Below are 18,077 nucleotides of genomic sequence, written 5' to 3' on the forward strand. Positions count from 1 at the left end.
GTCCCTGGTTTTTTAGGAGGGAAAAAAGGGGCGGAGAAATTCGTACCGCTGGGGGTAAAGTGGTTAAATATTCCCCTTGAAAATCAATAGGTGAATTTTGATTGGCTGTTGTAGGCTCCACCCACTTTCTTGAATCTTAATCGCATTCACCCAGTGACCAAGGGTGGCAAGTTTGAGAACCCTGAGATTAACAGTCCAAGAATGGTTGCAGTTTACATTTTCCCATTTAAAATGAATGGCTGAAATTTGATTGGCTGTTTTATGCTCCTCTCACTTTTCCTGGATTCGTAACCTCTGTCACCAAGTGACCAACTGTGCCAAGTGTGGGGACTCTGGTTTGATTACTGTGAGAATGGCAGTCTTTTACATTTTTCCATTGACTTGAATGGGTGAAATCTGATTTGCTGTTTGTAGCTCCGCCCAGGTGTGCAGGGGGGACGCGAGACCCCCAGAACATATCATCCCAAGTAGTAAGGGATCTGTGTACCAAGTTTCGTTCAAATCGGTCAAGCCGTTTTCGAGTGATCGCGGCACATACATACATACACACACACACACACACACACACACACACACACACACACACACACACACACACACACACACACACACACACACACACACACACACACACACACACACACACACACACACACACACACACACACACACACACACACACACACACACACACACACACACACACACACACACACACACACACACACACACATACATACGATTCTATATATATAAAATCGGATGTATGTATGTATGTATGTATGTATGTATGTGTGTGTGTGTGTGTGTGTGTGTGTATGTGCCATTTTAAATGGAAAAATGTAAACTGCAGCCATTCTTACACTGTTAATCGCAGGGTTCTCAAACTTGCCACAGTTGGTCACTGGGTGAATGCGATTAGGTTCAAGAAAGTGGGTGGAGCCTACAACAGCCAATCAAAATTCACCTATTGATTTTCAAGGGGATATTAAAACTGCTGTCATTCTTACACTGTTAGTGGCAGAGGCTTCAAGCCTGCTACAGTTGGTCATTGGGTGACTGGGGTCTAAATTCATTAAAGGGGCGGGGCCACAAACAGCCAATCAGATTTCCTTGCTGGATAAACTGCTTCCATTCACACATTTTTCATGCCAGGAACCTGAAAGCTCACAAACTTGGTCATTGAGTGACTGTGTGTCAAGGTTACAAAAAGTGGGCGGAGCCAATAATAAAGTTCACTAGAAAAATATAAACAGCAGCCATTCTTACACTGTTTCTGGCAGGGTTCTCAAACTTTGCACAGTTGGTCACTGGGTGAATGGGATGAATATTCAAGAGAGTGGGTGGAGCCTACAAAAGCCAATTAAAATTCACCTGTTGATTTTCAAAGGGAATATTTACATTGCTGCCATTCTTACACTGTTAATAGCAGATGCTTCAAACCTGGTACTGTTAGTCACTGGGGTTCAAATTCAGAAAGTGGGCGGAGCCACAAACAGCCAATCAGATTTGTTTAATTTCAATGGGAATATACAAATTATTCATACCAAAAGCCCAAAGCTCATAAACTTGGTCATTGGGTGACTGTATGTTAAGGTTAGAAAAAGTGGGCGGGACCAACAACTACATTTTATTGCAGGGGAAAATGTAAACTGCAGCCATTCTTACACTGTTAATGTCGGGGTTCCAAAACTTGACACAGTGGGCCACTGGGTGACTGGGATTAATATTCAGAAATGTGGGTGGAGCCAACAACAGCCAATCAAATTTCACCTATTGATTTTCAAGGGGAATATTTACATTGCTACCATTCTTACACTGTTAATGGCAGAGGCCTCTTAGCTGATACTGGGGTTCAAATTCACTAAAGGGGGCGGAGCCACAAACAGCTAATCAGATTTGTTAGATTGATTTCAGCCATTCTGTTATTGGCAGGGTTCTCAAACATGACACAGTTGGTCAATGGATGACTGGGATTAATATTCAGAAATGTGGGTGGAGCCAACAACAGCCAATCAAATTTCACCTATTGATTTTCAAGGGGAATATTTACATTGCTACCATTCTTACACTGTTAATGGCAGAGGCCTCTTAGCTGATACTGGGGTTCAAATTCACTAAAGGGGGCGGAGCCACAAACAGCTAATCAGATTTGTTAGATTGATTTCAGCCATTCTGTTATTGGCAGGGTTCTCAAACGTGACACAGTTGGTCAATGGATGACTGGGATTAATATTCAGGAAAGTGGGTGGAACCTACAACAGCCAATCAAAATTCACCTATTGATTTTTAAGGGAAATATTGCAACTGCTGCCACTCTTACACTAATAATTGCAGAAGCCTCAAACCGGCTACAGTCGGTCATGAAGTGGGTGGGGTTCAAATGCACTAAAGGGTGGAGCCACAAACAGCCAATCAGATTACTTTACTGGATAAACTGCTTCCATTCACACAATTTTGATGGCAGAAACCCAAAAGATTAAAACTTGGTCACTGGGATTTTCTGGGATTAATATTCAAAAAAGTGGGTGGAGCCTAAAAAGAAAATCAAAATTCACCTGTTGATTTTCAAGGGGAATATTTAACCACTTCAGCCCGAGAGCAATTTTCACATATAGGCGCTGCTCCCATTCATTTGCCAATAACTTTATTACTCCTTATCACAACTAAATGATCTATATATTGTTTTTTTCAGGACAAATTCGGCTTTTAGTGTGTGTTCATTTTGTTTAGTAATCACCTTATTTTCTATGCATTTTAAGGGGAAAATAAGGGAAAAAGATGAAAAAAACAATCTATTTCTCCATTTACATCCATTATAGCTTTAAATTAAACAGTGCTGACTATAAGTTAAACCCACTAATTTTATTTGCTCATCCATCCTGGTTATTGCAACATTTAGATTATGTTCCTAGCACAATGTATGGAGAGAATATTGTATTTGGAAATAAAGGTGTCTTTTTTCTGTTTTGTGTTTTTTGCTTTCTCATTGTACACTGTCAATGATTACAAGGCCTTATTTTGAAAAATAATAGTAATATACCCTTATGGCAGACATATTTAAAAAGCCAGGTTCCTAAGGTAACAATATATGTTGTTTCTTTCATATTCTGTCACTTTGTTTTCATTTTACAAGTCTTTTATTTTGGTACAGAATATGCAAAAATGTAATTTCTTCTGATTCAGTTTGTGACTAAAAAAAAATACAGGAGACATGCGCCTCAACCCTAAAACTCTTTAAACTCTATTCTACTGCTTATCACGGTTAAAATGATACCACATATGTCTCTTGTAGTGTTGCTAAAACTTTCCCAAGTTTGATCATAATTCTGAAAATGACTTTTTATGTTTGATTGAGTTTGTCCCTACCTATTTTTCATGTGACGTGGTTCACAGGTTTTAGACACACCAAAATGGATTCCACAACTCGTCACGGTTAAAATGATACCACATGTGCCTCATTTAGTAGCAAACTGGTGGTGCACTCTCCACAACATCACTGGACAAATTTATTTGTCCAGTTGGGCTTAAGTGGTTAAATTGCTGCCATTCTTGCACTGTTAATGGCACAAGCCTCAAACATGGTACAGTTGGTCATTGGGTCACTGGGGTTCAAATTCAGAAAAGGGGTGGAGCTACAAACAGCCAATCAGATTTGTTTCATCTCACTGGTAAATTACAAATTATTGATGCCAAGGACCCCAGAGCTCACAAACTTGGTCATTGAGTGACTGTGTGTCAAGGTTACAAAAATTGGGCGGAGCCGAAAACAAATTTCACTAGGAAAATATAAACTGCAGCCATTTTTACACTGTTAATGGCAAAGGTTCTCAAACTTTTCCCAGATGGTCACTGGGTGACTGAGATTAATATTATGGGAAGTGGGTGGAGCCTATAATAGCTAATCAAAATTCACCTGTTTATTTTTGTGATGAAACGCGGAAAAGCCGCTGTCTCTCAAAGTGAGGCGGCTGTTTCCGCGTCCAGCAGGGCATCACAACGTGGAAAAACCGCCGCATGCCGCTTAGGCAGAGCGGCGAAATCCGCATTGGAAGCGGCCCCCACACGCGGTGCTCAAGATACATTGCAAGACAGTTCTGGTGTGGCTGGGACTGATAGTCCACCAGGATTCAGAGTGACACGCGCGCGTGCACAGAGACAGAGCTTATATAACAGCCAGAAGTAGTCAGCTGACCAGGCTGGTCAGCTGACATTTTCCACAACTTTCATTGGTCCAGCAATTAGGGAGGTCCTGGAAAGGTCCTTGAGTATATATACTGCTGGCTGTTCACTTGTTCCTTGTCTGGCATGCGATCACACATGTGGGAGCACCGAGATCCGTAGTCAGATCCATAAGTGTGCCAGGACCAGCTGGAGCTGTAATCCTACACTTAGCTAGATTCTGTTGATAGCTAAAGTACTAGTTTGATTGTGATTATCTGTTATGACTTCCTGCTTGCCTGACTATCCTCCTGAACTCTGATCTTGTACCTCGATATTTCTGATACTCTGTTGCCGAACCCCGGCTCGTCCTTAGACTCTGCTTCTGCCTCCTGATCTTGTACCTCGATATTTCTGATACCCTGTTGCAGAACTCTGCCTGTACCTAGACTCCGCCTCTGCCTTATGATCTTGTACTTTGTCTGTCCGTGTGTGTACGACCTGGCTTGTCCGACCTCGAGAACCGACCTTACGCTTGGAGGCGGTTCCTCGTCCTGTCAGTGACATCTCCTCCTGAGTGTCACTCTCAGACTATCCTTCCTACTGTCAGTCTGACTCCTCCGTCTTGGAGAGCTCAGGTCTGCGGAAGGAATCTGTGCAGTACTCCTTGCTGCACTGAGGCCTAGTCCTCTAAGTGTTACTGTTACACCAAACACTGCACTCTACTCAGGTGAACAGAGGTTAGCTAGTATATTGGATTATCGGTGAGACTGCAGATCACTTATAATCTGGTATACGTCTGTATTCCCCGTGATACTGCAGATCACCGGTAATCAGACCTCTCTGTGCTTCACCGATCGTTACAATTTTCAAGGGGAATATTTAAATTGCTTCCATTTTTGCTCTATTAATAGCAGATGCCTCAAACCTGCTACAGTTGGTCATTGGGTGACTGGGGTTCAAATCCCGGAGAGATGCAGAGCCACAAACAGTCAATCTGATTTGCTTAATTTCTATGGGAATATACAAATTATTGATGACAAAGACCCCAAAGCTCACAAACTTGGTCATTGAGTATTTGTGTGTTAGGGTTAGAAAAAGTGTCCAGACCTAACACCAGCCAAATACATACCTGGGCAACGCCGATTCATCAGCTATTATTCATAAATGTGGACGGAGACTACAAAAGCCAATCAAAATTCATCTATTGATTTTCATTACTGCCATTCTTGCACTGTTAATGGCACAAGCCCCAAACTGGGTACAGTTATTTATTGGGTGACTGGGGTTCAAATGCAGATAAGGGGGTGGAGACACAAACAGCCCATCATATTTGTTTCATTGCAATGCAAATTATTGATGCCAAAGACTGCAAAGCTCACAAATGTGGTCACTGAGTAATTAAGTAATTGTCTGTTACTATTACAAAAACTGGGCGGAGCCAACACCAGCCAAATACATACCCAGGCAATGCTGGGTCATCAGTGGGCGGAGACAAATAGAAATTTCACTGGGAAAATGTAAACAGCAGCCATTGTTACATTGTTAACTGTAGGGTTCTCAAACTTTGCACAGTTGGTCACTGGATGACTGGGATTAGTATTCATAAAAGAGGGTGGAGCCTACAAAAGCCAATCCAAATTCATTTATTGCTTTTCAAGGGGAATATTCAATTGCTGCCATTCTTGCACTGTTAAGGACACAAGCTTAAAACCTGGTACAGTTGGTCATTTGGTGACTGGGGTTCAAATTCAGAAAAGAGGGTGGAGCCACAGCCAATCAGATTTGTTTCATTTCAATGCAAATTATTGATGCCAAACAATGCAATGCTCACAAACTAGGTCATTGAGTCATTGTGTGTTAGGGTTAGAAAAGTGGGCGGACCAACAACAACCAAATACATACCCGGGCAACGCCGGGCAATCAGCTAGTATATATATATAGGCCTTCCTCTTACACAAAACCGTTCAGGCCAATTGTACAATATGTGTACTGTACTTGTACCATACCAAAAAAAAAAAAAAAAAAAAAAGGATATACACTTAAAATCATACAGCTAGTACATTGCTGTAAGGTGAATTACTATCTAATGTTCTCTAATATGTAGGCATTGTATTGAGTGTTAAAAAGTACATGGATATAAAGGGATAATGAACAAATGAACATAAAGTAATATGGAGGCTGACATATTTAGTTTATGCCCCCCCCCAAAATGCTGTCTGTCAGCCCTAGTGATCCTCTTTTAGTTTCATCATACTGTTGAAACTAAAATTTAAAAAAAATTATGTGCAAAAAAAGAAACAAAACTTGTTTTAAAAAAACATTTATATTAATTCTATATTACATTTCATTAATTGCAGAAAAGGAAAAGGGACGTGCCCTCATTGATGACATCGATGAAGCGCTTAACAGGGTGGAAATATTAAAAGCCAGTACATGGGCTGCCTTGACCAAAACTCAGGAACATTTACAAGAACTGAAGCAAAAAGTAGTAGCCTTTTGTAAATAATATATACAGGTTTAATATTCTTTTATTTGTATATGCTAATTTCATAATATATGTAAATGTATATTAAAGTTTGTTTGTAAAAGCAAAATTTGTTTATTCATAAATATGTGGGCGTTTCCCTAGTTAAAAAAAACAAAAAACAAAAACACATTCAACTACATAGTAATGTTTTGTGAAGAAACGCGGAAGAGCCGCCGCTGTAAGTCAGCGGGAGGCGGCTCTTTCCGCGCATGACATACGGAACACGGAAAAAACGCCGCGTCTGACGCGGCGGTTAGCGCGCATAGGCCTGATGCGAGTGGTTCGTCCTAGCACGGGGAGGCCGCCGCCGGTGCTGATGGCGGTGCGACCATCCCCGCGCACAGGTCAGCAAATACATTGCAAGACAGTACTGGTGTGGCTGGGACTGATAGTCCACCAAGGTTCAGAATGACGCGCGTGCGCGCAGCGAGGCAGGGTTTATATAACAGCCAGAAGGCTGGTCAGCTGACAATTGCAGCACCATTCATTGGTTAAGCACTTAGGGAGGTGCTGGGCAGCTCTTGTGTATATATAGTGCTGGCTGTTCAGTTGCTGGTTGTCTGGCGTTGCGATCACAACGTGGTAGCACTCAGACCTGAGTCAGATCCTAAAGTGTGCCGGGACCAGCTGGAGCTGTAATCCTACACTTAGCTAGATTCTATTGATAGTCTAAAGTACTAGTTTGATTGTGATTATCTGTTATGACCTTCTGCCTGCCTGACTATTCTTCTGAACTCTGATCCTGTACCTTGCCATTCTGATACTCTGTTGCCGTACCCCGGCTCGTCCTTAGACTCTGCATCTGCCTCTTGATTTTGTACCTCGATATTTCTGATACCCTGTTACCGAACCCTGCCTATACTTTAGATTCCGCCTCTGCCTTCTGAATCTGTACTTTATCTGTCCGTGTGTATACGACCTGGCTTGTCCGACCTCGAGAACTGTCCTCACAGCTAGAGGCAGTTCCTTGACCTGTTAGTGACACCCCCTCCTGGGTGTCGCCTCCGTTCTGTCCTTCCTACCTTCAGCCTGACTCCTCCCCCGGGAGAGTCCAGGTCTACGGAAGGAATCTGTATTGGTGCAGTACTCTATGCTGTACGGAACTTGTTTCTGAGGCACAGTCCTCAAAGTATTACAGTTGCACCAAACATTCTTACTCTACTCAGGTGTCCAGAGGTTAGCTTATGTATCTGATTATCGGTGATACTGCAGATCATCTATAATCTAGTATATATCTGTATTCCTCTCTGTGTTACACCGATCGTTACATGTTCTTTCTATTAAACTTATTACTAAAGTTTCTGTGAGGATCCGCTCGGCTTCCTGCGCAGGCAGGCAGCCTTTTGACCATTGTTCAGGTCTGCATTCTGCTGGTCTCTGGAAGAGAGACCTTTTGTCAGTTTTGCAGCTTGCTGCTGAGGAATTTGCATACGTTTGTCATGCAGATTGCCTAGCCACATCCTTTGTAGGCTTGCTCTATATATACCATGTGATATCACAGATCTGGGCTGGTCATAAGGGTTAGTCCTGTGAAACACTCCTGGAGGAGTGTCAGCCTTGCTCATTGTTTGAAGATTAGCTTAGAGTAATTCCTGGGACTGCACTAGGCAGGTTCCCTAGTGCAGTTAGGATTGCATATCTGTTTTGCTTGTCTGTTGAGATTGTCCTGTCCCAGCGGTGGCCGACAGGAAATCATTCTGATCTTTGTTCTTGGAGTATAGCTGGAGCAGCGGTTGCTACCAGCTATCTTATCTGATCTGTCTTGCCTGGATCGCACTCGCCTTGCGCTAGTGCTGTGGATCCTTCTGTTCTGTCTTCCTGGATCGCACTCGCCTTGCGCTAGTGCTGTGGATCCTTCTGTTCTGTCTTGCCTGGATCGCACTCGCCTAGCGCTAGTGCTGTGGATCCTTCTGGTCTGCTCTCTCTTGCTGTACTTGGATCGCACTCGCCTTGCGCTAGTGCTGTGGATCCTTCTGTTCTGTCTTCCTGGATCGCACTAGCCTCTTACGCTAGTGCTGTGGATCCTGTCTCTCACTTATTCCTGTTTTCGTGTATCTGTCTCGTCTGCTACGAACGCTTGCTGGAGGCTCGGTGAGGTAACCGTTGAGCAAGCGCTCGCATCCTCTGTTTCATGTTTGTCTGTCGGTGGTTAGTTAGGCGTGCTTGTCTCTGTTGTGCTTATCACGCGGAGACCGCGCATAAATGCGTGCACTGTTGCGAATGAGTGCGGTGTTCGCGTTTAGCTAGCGTTTGTTATTTTCCTTGTCTCCTCATTGTATTATTTGCTGTGCCTTTGCTACTCTCGTGCTCTGCCTTGCTGTAGCCTTGTGTCACGTCTGGCGATCGCACTTCTCGCGATCGCGTTCCTATCACATATCTGCTGTTGTGTGTGCACTGTCGCGGATTGGCGACTAGATTGGTGCACACACATACAATCTGTCTCTGTGCTCATTCTCAATCGCTTCTCTTGCGATTGCGTTTCTTCCCTTCGTACAATTCCTGTCTGGCGTGTGTGGCAGGGCAGAGGAGCTGTTCCTCTGCACTCCACAGCTCCATCTGCCGACAGGAATTTCCCTCTACAGGTGCATTGCACCTTTTGCTGGGTTTCCTCAAATTACACGCTTGTGGAGGATTTCCGCAGTGTCAGCGCACGTCTTGTGCGCTGATCACGGAGAGAATCCCACAATCGTTACAGTTTCCCTTAAAAATGTACTTTGTACGAACGTTTTTAGTATGAACGTACGTTAAAGGAACTTAGCGCATGCTCAGTAATGATCTATCAGGTTCATTCAGTGCGCAACTGTGCCATTAGCGCACGCACTTTAAAGAAAACTATCGTTGTACGTCATTTAATTAGCCGTACACACATACGATGGTAACAGACAGTTGGTTGAAGGAATCCAACAAGTTCGATCATGAACGACTACAGATATCGGTCGTTTCCATAGGTCTGAAGTAGTTGGTCGTTGTTAGTCTGAAACCACTAATCAGTCGATAGCTCGTTAAAAGATAGTTTTAGTAGCATTCAGAGCAACTTTTATCTGATGTGTGTACGTAGCTTTAGAGACTAGAGATGGCCAATGAGACAGTAATAAATCCAGGTTTCATGCAAATTGAATTAATAGTGTAGGCAGCTTGTAAATGGGTTAATCATTAGGAAGTATATTTGAATGTCCCACTTCCATGGTGCTCACAATTTGCATAATAATCTGCATGAAAGCTAGAATGATGAGCATGTTACGGACCATGGCTGCAAGAGACACTTTCGTCAGACCCAGAAACTTCTCATTCTGCAGTTGCCATTTCTGCCACTGCATTAGACCCCAGCACATGTGTATTTGGCAGCAGATGTAGAAGCCCAAAGTTCTTCTGCTTTGCTAATTTGAGTGGAGGACTTACATTGTAGACATTTTGTAGCTTTTGCTGTTCTTTTGCAGGATCCTTTAAAATACGTATGGAAAGAAAAACCAAATTTACTTTGGATATGTAAAGAAAAGAACACTTCAGAAATGTGGTTGCTTGGAGGGAGCATGTGAACTTTCACCAAGCTACTACGATTCTGCAGCATAACGGGATATTTTGATTATTGTAGTTCTCTTTATTACTGCCTTGAGAGTATTGGTTTATGTAAAGAGATTAGAGAAAGAGCAAAGAGCTAGATCATGTCAAGGGGGCACTCGGATTTGAACCAAGGACCTCTCGATCTGCAGTCGAATGCTTTACCACTGAGCTATACCCCCACGCTCTGTTCAGCTTTTCTGACCATTTTAAATAGTTTCTCTCATGTAGTTCATGAAAACATTTCAAGCGTTAACTTGGAGTTTGTTAAGGTTGGACAGAGTTAAATGATAACTCTTAGAGACTAGAGATGGTCAATGAGACAGTAATAAATCCAGGTTGCATGCAAATTGAATTAATATTGTAGGCAGCTTGGAAATGCGTTAATCGTCAGGAAGTGCATTAGACCCCAGCACATGTGTATTTGGCAGCAGATGTAGAAGCCCAAAGTTCTTCTGCTTTGCTAATTTGAGTGTGTTTTGCCTCATGGGAAAGGTTTTTAAACCCTCTAACTTTGCTCACCACCGTAGTGGGTAAAATGAATTGCAGCAAAACATGAGGAAAGGTTCAATAGTAATATTTATTGAGCTACAATCCTGTTATAATAATTATCTAGGCTTGCAGAATCATAGTTACATTGCATTTGAGTAATTAGTGAGCATCAATATTATTTCTTACGGAGTATTGCAGCATCACCCAGAGAAGATCGGGGGACCTCAGCGACCGCGGAGGAGAAATACCTGGCTACACCAACAGACGGCATGTCTGCTTGTCCTTCGAGAGACCCCCCTCGAAAGTATTTTTCCCTCCTTTATATAGACAGAATTCAATGTCTGTGCAGGCGTAGAACACGTTTCATCCATGCACCTGTGCAGATAAGGGTGCGTGATCACCATGTGCTTGTATCATTGCGCCTGTGCAGACAAGGCACATGACTGCGTGATCACAACATGCTTTAGAAGCGACACAGAACACGTCTGACTATTTTTGCTTATGTGAGAACTTGCACATCATCTCATATAGTGTTGTAGATAGCAAAATTCTCATGGTCAGTCTTCCATGAGAGATAGCAACACTCTCATGGTCAATCTTCCATGAGAGTGTTATGGTTAGAAATATCTCATAGCCAGTTTTTCATGAGAATGAACAAATGTGTTATTTTGAATTATAACTGCCAGTGTTGTAATGAACTATCATAGAACATCCAATACTAAAAGAAGCTAACATATATACCGGGAACAGTAACCTCTTATCAATCAATCAATCAATCAATCAATCAATCAATCAATCAATCAATCAGACATTCATTTCACTTTTGTATCTCATTCGGCCCTCGATTAGTGTTCACGAACCATATGTTGCAAACCTAACCCGAGACCGACGACACAGTCGAAGCGACACATAACAATTCCAAAGGAGTCAAAAGTATCATACAGTGTAACGATCGGTGAAGCACAGAGAGGATCTGATTACCAGTGATCTGCAGTATCACTGGGAATACAGATGTATACCAGATTATAAGTGATCTGCAGTATCACCGATAATCCGATATACCAGCTAACCTCTGTTCACCTGAGTAGAGTGTAGTGTTTGGTGTAACAGTAACACTTCGAGGACTAGGCCTCAGTGCAGAGGGGAGTACTGCACGGATTCCTTCCGAAGACCTGGACTCTCCTAGACGGGAGGAGTCAGGCTGAGAGTAGGAAGGACTGTTCTGCAAGTGACACTCAGGAGGAAGTGTCACTAACAGGACGAGGAACCGCCTCCAATAGTAAGGTCGGTTCTCGAGGTTGGACAAGCCAGGTCGTAAACACACGGACAGATAAAGTACAGATACAGTAGGCAGAGGCGGAGTCTAGGTACAGGCAGGGTTCGGCAACAGGTATCAGAAATATCGAGGTACAAGATCAGGAGGCAGAAACAGAGTCTAAGGACGAGCCGGGGTTCGGCAACAGAGTATCAGAAAGGCAAGGTACAAGATCAGAGTTCAGGAGGATAGTCAAACAGGCAAAGGGTCATAACAGATCATCACAATCAAACTAGTACTTTAAGCTATCAACAGAATCTAGCTTAGTGTAGGATTACAGCTCCAGCTGGTCCCGGCACACTAACGGATCTGACTACAGGTCTGAGTGCTCCCACGTATGTGTTTGCAACGCCAGACAACCAGCAACTGAATAAGCAGCAGAATATATAGTTGCTGGACTCTGCTGCCCCGCCCAAACCATTCAGCCAATCATGAGTCCTGCAGGAATCAGCTGACCTTCCTGATCAGCTGACACTTACTCTGCAGGTATAAAGGTCCTGAATTCAGGCCCGCGCGAGCATAGCTCTCCATCTGCCTAGGTGCACTCGCGCGTGTCACTCTGAATCTTGGTGGACTATCAGTCCCAGCCACACCAGTACTGTCTTGCAATGTATCCAGTTCCAATGCAGATTCCTCCGCTCCCAATGCGGATTCCGCCGCTCTGCCTATGCGGCATGCGGCGGTTTTTCCGCGTTGTGACGCCATGCTGGATGCGGAAACAGCCGCCTCACCTTGAGAGACGGTGGCTTTTCCGCATTTCTTCACAGTACCCCCCTCCCAAGGAGTGGACTCCAGACAACTCCTACCAGGTTTCTCGGGATGTAAGGCGTGAAACTCCCTCCTTAATTCGTCCGCATGCATGCGACTCCCCGGTACCCATTGTCTCTCCTCAATGCCGTACCCTTTCCAATGTACGAGATATTGTACCGAGTTTTGTACAAAGCGTGAATCTAAAATCTTTTCTACCTCGTACTCAGGCTGGTCATCCACCAACACAGGAGGAGGAGGAGTGGGACCCACATGGACTGCTGGCTTAAGCAGGGATACGTGGAAGGATCTTACCCCACGCATGCTGGCGGGAAGATCAACGGCGTAAGTGACGTTGTTGATCCTTCTGGCTATCGGGAAAGGCCCGACAAACCTGGGCCCCAACTTGTCTGAGGGCTGTTTCAGGGCCAAGTGACGTGTGGATACCCAAACCAAGTCTCCTGGTTGGAATCTCCACTCCAAAGACCGTTTCTTGTCAGCTTGACCCTTCTGACTCAGAAACGCCTTTTCCAAACTGTCTCTCACCGTCCGCCAAATGTCTTTAAAAGACCTTTGCCAAGCCTCCAGAGCTGGAAACGGAGTGGAGGCCACTGGTAACGGTGAGAATTTGGGCAATCTTCTAGACACTACCTGGAACGGAGAAAATCCAGTGGAAGAACTTTTCAAATTGTTTTGTGCAAATTCTGCAAAGGGCAGAAATTTGACCCAGTCATTCTGCGCCTCTGCAATGTAGCATCTCAAAAACTGCTCTAATGACTGGTTGACCCTCTCCGTTTGACCGTTGGTCTGTGGGTGGTAGCCCGATGAAGACGACAGCTTCATGCCCATTTGATGACAGAATGCCCTCCAGAATTTAGATACGAATTGGACTCCCCGATCGGACACTATGTTTTCCGGAATGCCGTGCAGCCGGAACACGTGTTTGATAAACAAGTCGGCCAATTCCTGGGCGGAGGGGAGTCCTTTCAAGGGCACAAAATGGGCCATCTTGCTGAAGCAGTCGACTACCACCCAAATGACCGACATGCCCTCTGATCTGGGAAGCTCACCCACAAAATCCATGGACAAGTGGGTCCATGGTTCACTCGGGGTGGGTAAAGGCTGCAATGTCCCTACAGGTGCCAGCCGGGAGGGTTTGCTTTTAGCACATACCGCACAATCCTTAACAAATTCTTTGCAGTCGGCTGCCAGAGATGGCCACCAAGCACACCTGGCCACAAGATCCTGCTTTCTAGATGCCCCAGGATGTCCCGCATTCTTGTGTGAATGGAATATCTGTAGCACCCGGAGACGGAATGGCAGAGGCACAAATAAAACACCCTCAGGCTTCCCCTCAGGGACATCCTGCTGAAAAGGACTCAAGGTCTCTGTCCAGTCTTCCCAAGTCTCTGTTACGGCCAGCACCAAATTTTGTGGGACAATGGTCTCTGGGGCAGAAGGCTGTGCTGTCTCCAACTCAAAGCATCTGGACAGGGCGTCTGCCTTAATGTTCTTGCTACCCGGGGTATACGTAATTACAAACCTGAACCTCGAAAAAAACAAAGACTATCGAGCCTGACGGGGACTTAATCTCTTAGCCCCCTCGATGTATTCTAGATTCTTGTGATCCGTGTATACCGTAATTATATGTTCTGCTCCTTCCAGCCAGTGACGCCACTCCTCAAAAGCAAGTTTAATGGCTAAGAGCTCTCTGTTGCCTATATCGTAGTTTCTCTCTGCCGGAGAGAACCTACGAGAGAAATACGCACAAGGGTGTAGCCTTCCCTGCAACCCTGACCGCTGAGACAGCACAGCCCCTACCCCAACCTCCGAGGCGTCCACCTCAACAATAAAAGGATAAGAGGTGTCTACATGTCTCAGGATGGCTGCGGAACAAAACAAATCTTTTAAAGTGGAGAAAGCACTTAATGCATCCGGAGACCAGTGGGTGGTATCTGCCCCTTTTTTCGTAAGACAGGTGAGGGGTGCGATAACCGTGGAATACCCCATTATGAACCTTCTATAATAATTTGCAAAGCCTAAAAACCGCTGTAAAGACTTCAACCCAACCGGCTGAGGCCATTCCAAAACAGCGGAGACTTTGGCGGGGTCCATAGACAGGCCCGTGGTGGAAATTATGTACCCCAGAAAGGCGACAGATGTGGCTTCAAAAATACACTTCTCAATTTTAGCGTAAAGTGAGTTTTGTCTTAATCTGTTGAGTACAAATTTCACATGCATTCTGTTCTCAGAGAGGTTGTTGGAGAAAACAAGTATATCGTCTAGATAGACCAGAACAAATCTCCCCAACACCTCTCTGAAGACCTCGTTGATGAGTTCCTGGAAAACGGCCGGGGCATTACATAACCCAAAGGGCATCACCAGGAACTCGTAATGCCCGTCTGGCGTGTTAAAGGCCGTTTTCCACTCATCACCCTTTCTTATGCGCACCAGGTTGTACGCGCCCCGCAAATCCAGCTTTGAGAAGATCTTAGCATCAGTGACCTGCGTAAATAAATCGTCTATCAGGGGTAACGGATAGCGATTCTTTACCGTGATCTTATTTAGTCCCCGGTAATCAATACAGGGCCGCAGGCCCCCGTCTTTCTTTTTAACGAAAAAGAAACCTGCTCCCGCAGGCGATCGGGACGGCCGGATGAAGCCTTTGGCCAAATTCTCACGGATATATTCTTGCATAGCCAATTTTTCTGGCCCAGATAAATTGTACAAATGACCCCGAGGGGGCATACAACCTGAACGGATATCAATGGGGCAATCGAAAGAGCGATGTGGGGGTAATTTGTCTGCAGCCTTGGGACAGAATACATCCGAATATTCCACATATTGCTCAGGTACCCCCTGTACATGAACCCTGGTTTGGCCCAATGTCACCTTCCCTAAACATCGCTGAAAGCAGTGTGCTGACCAAGAAATTAGTTGGCCGGTGGCCCAATCAATGTGTGGAGAAAGAAGGTGCTACCATGGCATGCCGAGTATAATGGTGGAGGTTGTCATATGCAACACAAAGAACTGTAACTTTTCCCAGTGCAGTACCCCTATGGTGACCCCCACCTCTGGTGTCTGAGACAGTGGGTGATTCCCTTGCAGAGGAGAGTCATCCACTGCCATAACCTGGATGGGTGGTTGTACTGGTGTGAGCGGAATACACAATCTCTTAGCAAACTCAAAATCCATAAAATTTCCCGCGAGCCTGAATCGTTAAAGGCTTCCGTGACCTCAGTCTTATCTTCCCACGTAACGGTACAGGGAAGAAGCAATCGTTTTTCTTCTAGGGGTAAAAGTCGGACGCCCAGGGTGTTACCCCCTACCACTCCTAAGCGGTAGCGTTTCCCCGGCTTATTGGGGCAGTTCTGTACTATATGCCCCCCTTCAGCGCAGTACAGACACAGCTGTTCGGTCATTCTCCGTCTTCGCTCTACCTGGGTTAATTTTGACCGAGCAATCTGTATCGGCTCGGATGGAGGCAAGACGGGAGAAGGTGAAATAGTAGGAGGTGGAGTCACTGGGACCGTGGTGTAAGATATCCTTCTGAGACGGGAACTACCCCTGGTCTGTTTTTGGTATCGCAGCCTGCGGTCGATTCGGATGGCCACTGAGATGGCCTCATCGATTGTTCTGGGCTCGGGCTGGCTTAACATCAAATCAGAGACCTCATCGGACAGCCCTGACAAGAAACGATCTAATAGGGCATAAGTGTCCCACCTGGCCGTAACTGACCACCTCCTAAACTCGGCCGCGTAATCTTCGACCGGACCTTCGCCTTGACGCAAAAGCTTGAGCTTCCGCTCAGAAGTCGAGGCAAGGTCCGAATCGTCGTAAAGGACTGCCATAGCTTTAAAGAATTCCTCTACAGAGGTAAGAGCTTTGTCTCCGGCGGGCAGGCTATACGCCCAAGACTGGGAGTCGCCAGACAACAAAGTTTTAATAAACGTGACCCTCTGGGTCTCAGTACCCGAAGATTGGGGTCTCAACTCAAAATAGGACAACACCCTACTCCTAAAATTCTGAAAGTCAGATCTGTGACCGGAAAAACTTTCAGGTACAGGCATACGTATGTCAGAGCTAAAATGGGATCGCACATGATCCACTGATGTCTGGAGGGTTTGTACAGACCCTGATAGGGCATCAATAAGAGTTATGTGGGTGCCCAGTACTTGATTGATGTTGTCCACCGAAGCGGCAAGTACGCCCAGACAATCAGTGTTTGCGTCCATTTTGTATTTTGGTCTGGCGTTCTGTAACGATCGGTGAAGCACAGAGAGGATCTGATTACCGGTGATCTGCAGTATCACTGGGAATACAGATGTATACCAGATTATAAGTGATCTGCAGTCTCACCGATAATCCGATATACCAGCTAACCTCTGTTCACCTGAGTAGAGTGTAGTGTTTGGTGTAACAGTAACACTTCGAGGACTAGGCCTCAGTGCAGAGGGGAGTACTGCACGGATTCCTTCCGAAGACCTGAACTCTCCTAGATGGGAGGAGTGAGGCTGAGAGTAGGAAGGACTGTTCTGCAAGTGACACTCAGGAGGAAGTGTCACTAACAGGACGAGGAACTGCCTCCAATAGTAAGGTCGGTTCTCGAGGTCGGACAAGCCAGGTCGTAAACACACGGACAGATAAAGTACAGATACAGTAGGCAGAGGCGGAGTCTAGGTACAGGCAGGGTTCGGCAACAGGTATCAGAAATATCGAGGTACAAGATCAGGGGGCAGAAACAGAGTCTAAGGACGAGCCGGGGTTCGGCAACAGAGTATCCGAAAGGCAAGGTACAAGATCAGAGTTCAGGAGGATAGTCAAACAGGCAAAGGGTCATAACAGATAATCACAATCAAACTAGTACTTTAAGCTATCAACAGAATCTAGCTTAGTGTAGGATTACAGCTCCAGCTGGTCCCGGCACACTAACGGATCTGACTACAGGTCTGAGTGCTCCCACGTATGTGTTTGCAACGCCAGACAACCAGCAACTGAATAAGCAGCAGAATATATAGTTGCTGGACTCTGCTACCCCGCCCGAACCATTCAGCCAATCATGAGTCCTGCAGGAATCAGCTGACCTTCCTGATCAGCTGACACTTCCTCTGCAGGTATTAAGGTTCTGAATTCAGGCTCGCGCGAGCATAGCTCTCCATCTGCCTAGGTGCACTCGCGCGTGTCACTCTGAATCTTGGTGGACTATCAGTCCCAGCCACACCAGTACTGTCTTGCAATGTATCCAGTTCCAATGCGGATTCCGCCGCTCCCAAT

The 18,077-nt window shown here is 45.2% G+C and overlaps 1 non-coding gene across 1 annotated transcript; it reads right to left on the reverse strand.

Annotated features, from left to right (window-relative positions):
* Positions 1–10,359: 10,359 nt before the first annotated feature.
* TRNAC-GCA (transfer RNA cysteine (anticodon GCA)) lies at positions 10,360–10,431 on the reverse strand. The gene has a single exon. It is a non-coding gene; the product is annotated as a tRNA-Cys (tRNA).
* Positions 10,432–18,077: the final 7,646 nt, after the last annotated feature.

Source organism: Hyperolius riggenbachi, chromosome 7 (genome assembly GCF_040937935.1).
Source record: "Hyperolius riggenbachi isolate aHypRig1 chromosome 7, aHypRig1.pri, whole genome shotgun sequence".
NCBI lineage: Eukaryota > Metazoa > Chordata > Amphibia > Anura > Hyperoliidae > Hyperolius > Hyperolius riggenbachi.